The sequence below is a fragment of the Fundulus heteroclitus genome, chromosome 14 (assembly GCF_011125445.2).
Source record: "Fundulus heteroclitus isolate FHET01 chromosome 14, MU-UCD_Fhet_4.1, whole genome shotgun sequence".
NCBI lineage: Eukaryota > Metazoa > Chordata > Actinopteri > Cyprinodontiformes > Fundulidae > Fundulus > Fundulus heteroclitus.
Window position 1 is genome coordinate 29454953 of NC_046374.1, and position 6517 is coordinate 29461469.

The window sequence follows — 6517 nt, forward strand, 5'->3', positions numbered from 1 at the left end:
AGCTGAAGCTGTGTGCTAACTTTTGATCTCCTTTATTAGTCCGAAAATTATTACTTCAGTTTTGTTTTTATTCAGTTGAAGAAAATCTTGGCACATCCATACATTGATTTCCTCTAAGCATTTACTCAGCGTTTGAATGAGTTCATAGTCACCTGGTGACATGGTGATGTAGAGCTGTGTGTCGTCTGCATAGTTATGCATAGTTATGGTAGCTGATGTTGTTTTTTATGATCTGAGCAAGAGGGAGCATGTAGATATTGAATAGGAAGGGGCCCAGGATGGACCCTTGGGGAACCCCACATGTGATGTTTAAGGACTCCAACATAAAGTTACCTGTTGATACAAAAAAGTCCCTGTCCTTTAAGTGCGCTTCATACACAAGCTATGACTGGATCAAGTGGCTCAATATGTATTTGCCTTGAGGTCATTGAACATCTCAAGGTGTTTAGTGAAGAACTACAGCTATCTTTTTAGATGGGATAAGGTATGACATCACACACCATCTCTCTGTGTTGTTCTCCAGTCTCTAGTTTACATGGCCGGGGCGTGCTGGGCGTGCCCGTGGTCAACAACCCACCTAGTGGTGAAAATTCACTTATTGCTGATTTAAGCAAAGACTGAGCCACTTGAGGCGGTCAGAGGCTGTGTGTAGATCATTGATCTTTTAGGCCAACTTGGTCAGACAATCCTCATCTATGGATAATGGGGAAAAATGTTGATGTAGTAAATCTTATAGCAGTATGCACCTTTTACACCCTTTATCCCAATACCTGTGCACTATAGTCCCAAAACAAGGACTCTTTACACGCAGACAAGCACACCTCAGAGACATCAAGATGTTTCATAAAATGCACTTCATGTTTGGACCCTACAAAGCATGTTTCCATACACACTGGCTTGGGAGGTAAGATAACACACAAGCATGATGGCTGCTTAGCTATGATGTTTGAATAAAACCTCAAGGATTTTAACCCACCTTTAAAACATTCAAACTTCAAGGAAGATTCCCCACGGCAGCAAAAAAAAACATTCACGCATCCCTGAGATCACAGAAATGTTAATAAGTCAGGAAGCAGGCAGCATCTTGTCACCGTTTGTGTGCGCGTGTGTCAGGATTGGAAGAAGAAAAGCTGAAGGCGGGAGAAGAGTTGCTCAAAGGGAGTTAGAAAAGTAGCAGATAAGACGGCAAAGCAATATGAATAATAATCATCTTTATTTGTCATTGGAAAATGCATTCCAAGGAAATGTGTCCTTCACGTCTAACCCGTCCCTTTAATGGAGCGGAGGGCTGCCACTGCGCAGCCGGTCACCATTTAATGACTCTTATTTGGATCGGTTTTATTGTTTAGGGGCAGATGTAGTAGAAGCTCAGGAAAAATAAACATCTGTTCTGGATTTAAAAAAAAAAAAAAAAGATAGCTAGGATAGTTTGAATTTATTGCTAATCGCAGAGATCAGTCCAATGCCTCAAATTTAACCCCGAGACATGAATGCGTCGGTATTTCAATATATTAACATAATCCATTATGTTCATTCTAGGTTGCAAGATCACAATAAACAGAAAGGCACATCCCAGGGTTAGTATATTGTGCTACGTCTGATGCTTTATGTAGTTTGGCAGAAAAAAATATATAAATCTACTAACCACACTGAACAGTTGCTGCATTCAAGCTTATTGTTTATCTCCAATAATTCTGGGTTTTGCGTTTCATCGGTCTGAACGCGCCGTCTGTTTTAGATTTTTCTTGCTATTTTGGTGTGCGAAGGTTACAAATAAAATACAAATCAGCACGAGAGCGTTTGCTGTTATCATCAGAAGATGGCTTCTGTTTCTGCAGGGACGAGCTAATATCATCTGTGCAGGATTTTCCGAGCTATGCATACATAATGCCGCGCTGGAAGGCACGACCTGTGCATTCTCCGCTGCAGCATCTGTGTTTGGTTTGCACTTGGCGTTTTGAACCTTGTGCCAATCGGCGGAAATCACGGAGCGGGAAGTGGGGCCTGGACCCCTCATCTGGCAAAAGACGTAGATTTGTAAAGAAATCCAATAAATAATTAGATGAGCCTATATTTGTTTTAAATAATATAAATCAAAGGAAATCCGACATTCATCTAGGCCAGTGGCCTGCAACCTTTACAATCAAAAGAGCCATTTTGCTTAGAGTCCACTTTAATTAAACTCGTTCAGAGCCGCAAATGTTGCCTGGCCTTTTGAAAAAAGACAAGTTCTATTTTTTTTATAAAGATCTAGAGTAGGAAATATGTTGTCATCGTTAAAGAAACGCCCTTTTACGTCTATTTTGAGGTTTTTTTTAAAAAAAAAGGATGGACAGGATGTTAATAGTGATGTAAAAAAATACATATTGAAAAAATATTGATTTAAAATTAAATATTACTGGGCACTTTTAGCATAATTCTGTTGTGAAAATTAAAAGCCATTATTCCAAGAAAAAACATCTAATCACGCCACATATTTTTCACCTCATTGAGTCTTGCAACAGACCGCAATGTAGTGTCATGTAAATCCAAACTTAGAAATGTTGTTTTTGGGGTCCGATTTGAACTTTTTTGTTCTAGTAACATGATATTTCAGTAATATCTAACTCTCTAAGTGATACTATTTAAAAAAAACTTTTGAGAAGAGCTTGCACATAAACAAGACAAGTCCTTCCTTGATACTGCAACTTATTTGCAATTAAACATCTTTATTTCCACACAATGCAGAGGACTGACCAGTTAGACTGTTTTATTTATGTGGCACGGTTGCTTTGCAGCGATGAAGATCCTGGGTTTGGATCCCAGCCTGGGCCCTGTCTGCATCGAGCTGGCTCCTCTCAATTTCCCTCAGGTAGGAGTGTGACTCTGCGTTGCCCTGTGACACGCTGGCAACCTTTTCAGGGTGTGCCCTGCCTCTCGGCCAATCACAGCTGGAGACAGACAATAGCCCCCACGACGCAAGGATGATTGGGTGCAGACGATGGATGGATGAGCACCTGAACGTCAGCCTGCGCGCTCCTCAATAATGACTCACCTATACTCCAAACTTCAAGGACGAGCTGATTTTGAGTAAAAGTGCATCACCCTTTTCTTTAGAATCACAGCCTGAGAAGGTAATTAGATCCGCCACATTACATTCAGGGTACCGTATTTTTTTGCAGGAATAGTCGCTACGGATTATAAGTCGCTTCAGTTAAAAAATGTGTCATAATGAGGAAAAAGCATGTATATAAGTCGCACTGGACTATTAGTCGCATTTATTTACAAGTTTATTTCACACAATCCTAGACTTAAAAACTGACAGTTAATCTGTTAAGGCAAATTATTCAATTACACGTTTGTATCCACAATCGGCTGAATAATGTGGAACATACCTGAGAGGATGAATGGAGTAAATTAGCACCACAAGGTACCAACTCCAACCGGGAAAGTTCTCATCATCAGAGCATTTCGGTCTAATTACACTGAAATTACACCGTGAGCATAACAGTGCTACGTGCTAAGCTAACAGTACGACACGGATGTTTCTGAGCAACATAAAGCTCAACTACATCAGAGAAGTTGTAAACCGCCAGGACAACAGAGTGTAAGCTAGCGCTAGCTGCTATTAGCTTCTTAGACAGCCCGATAACAGGTTCTCTGTCTCTGTTTCCTTCGAGCTGCACCATGCAACACTTCACTGCATGAATGCAAACTGAAACAGCAAAACAACATATGTGCATGCGTTCAGTCTTTGTTGTTTATAAGTTAATGTTTTAATTCATTTTTAAGTGGTACAGGAGCAGCATAATAGTTTTCACGACCTAGAGCGCCCTCTTGTGGCTGTAGACGATAATGTTTACTCCTTGGTTCATCTTGGTCAGAATGATTTATTATTTAAAATTGATATACAAGTTGCACCTGAATATAAGTCACAGGATCGGCCAAACTATGAAAAAAAGTGCGACTTATGTCCAAAAAATGCGGTATATTGGTTTGTGAATACAAAAGTTTGACTTATTTTTCAAACAGTGACATAAACTGATGGTGAGTAACTATTGTAGTGTACCAGCGATGTCTTGTGTATGATAGTGTTGTGGCATGGTGGTGGCAGCAGGGAAAACCTAGTTGGCCAACACTAAGGGTCATGGCAGGTCTGGTGTGAAGGGGACCTGAGAGAGGAGCCTTTGATGGGAAGATGCCAGTTTTCAATCAAGTGGTCACAGAGGATTTTCACCAGATCGGTTCCAAGGCTAAACCAGCAGCGGTGCTTTACTGATCGCCTCTTCTGTCTACATCCCTCACAGGAGCAAAGGGCTGGAAAAACATCCATCGAGTTGTCCTCTATGTCCTTGTGCATCACTTATATAACCTCTGCCGAAATGCTAAAACTGCACATGGATGCCTTAACCTCTTAAGCCCGAGGGTCTAGTTTCCAAAAAATGCATACTCATACTTTAGAAGGCATTTCTCAATTCGTACGACGCCTAAAGTGCTAATCTTGTTATCAGCTAACATAGAGGTCCTGGAGGATGATGTGGATGTGGAAAATATGAGAGTAAATTATTCAGGGCCTGAGTAAATGAGATTTAAATGGCCAAAAAAAATTAATCCTGCCTCAGGAGAAAAAACAGATGCTTACCTACAAAACTTCTTACTTTTGCTGTAAAGAAGGAAATAAACACAATAAATCGTAACTGCAACATCTCGGTTACAACTGTAGCAAGTTTGGCGTCCACACAAGAGGCAATTGAGAAGTTATAGATGATTAGATTGAATAAAATCCAGGTGTACCCTATTGTTTTTGTGAGATTTTGGCAGTTTTTGAATTTCAGAATTTGTTCTTGAAATGGAAAATGTGGGACGCTATTATATATCTGGTAGATACTGTTGTAGAGGAGTCTCAGAAGAACATCTGGACATATGATCAGCGTCTGTCGGTCTCAGTTAGTCAGCTAAAAGCATGTTATTGTCGCTAAAGAGCTCAAGCCCCCTTGAAAGGGGCTTGCGGGCTTAAACTACTTTTCAATCACATTTGAAAGTAGTATGGATGAAAATCACGTTGTTGTTTTTTTTTTATTATTACATTCCCCCAAATTCTCCAGACTTTCTCATGAAGTATATATTGGGAAACCTTAAAGGTGAAATTATCGATTATTCTAAGATAGCACATATAAATATCTATAAATATATATATATATAAATACATATAAATATCTATAAATATATATATATAAATATATATATATATATATATATATATATATATATATATGTGTGTGTGTGTGTGTGTGTGTGTGTGTGTGTGTGTGTGTGTGTGTGTATATGTATGTATGTATGTATATGTATGTATGTATATATGTGTGTGTGTATTTTTACCTTCAATATGTTTCACAGGGTGAAAAACCTCCCACAGGTATCGATACGTGCCAATAAAGGCCAAAACCTGAAGCCTGATCAGTGTCTGTGGTTTATCATTGTAAACATGGGGCCAATAACAGATTTTTACCAGAGTTCAAACACAGATTTATCAGTTTGACCATGGAAATAGCAATACCTTGATAAAAGTGGTGGCCACAGCTGTCCCTAAGGCCCGCATGTAAGAGGCCTGGGTGTGAGAACAGAGGCGTAGGTGGAAGGTCTGCGGTGATTGATGCTCCTTCAAAGGCCCGGGGGCTTTAGGGACTGCAGCGATGACCTCTGCAGAGGTTGGTGGAGGAGCCGCTCTGCTGTCGATGGCTGCCCGCGTGGAAGAACGCCCCGCATGCCTCCCGCGACCTTCTCCTACGTGGGAGACGCCTGGGACGCTTTGTGCATGGAGGTGAAACTGTGCATCTGTCCTTATGGGGTGGCAGGTACAAACCCGTGTCGAAGGGATATTCCTACTTCGCCCTGCAGAGGTAAAGCGCGAATAGACGAAAGGGATAACCCAAAAAAAACGAACCGGTCAGAGCAGAGCTTCCCCTGTGATTTAACCGTGACGTAATCTCTTGACAAATGTTGTTCTCCAACCTCTAAATGCAAAGATAAACCGGGCAACGGTGGCACAGAGGTGCACAGAGAACAATCTACACTGTTTCATCTTTTGAAGTGGTGCATACCAGCAGCTCTTCAGAAACTCTGAAGGTAAAAAACAATAACAACAGTGTTCTTTTGAACTTTGGCTTGACAATTAAAAGGGACTAGATTTGCCCCCTTGTCTTGAAAAGGCTTTGGGACTCAAATAAACCTCATTAACCACTAATGGTTTACCTGGAGAACCTTCTCCTCCAATTACGACCCATCCAGGAGGTCACAAAAGAACCACAGACCAACATCTGCACACTGGCCTTAATGGAGACAAGAGAGCCCTGCAGAGTTCATGATTAAACAAAGAGGAAAATATAAGCAAAAAGTTTGCTTCCACTGGAGCGCTCCAAGCCAGAACCACCACAGAACCAAAAGAACACAAAGGCTTCTCCTACGTTGGCCACATATATCTTGACCGTAGCCAAGACCTGCTCCATCGGCCTTAAAATAATCGCCGCGTTGTAAAAAC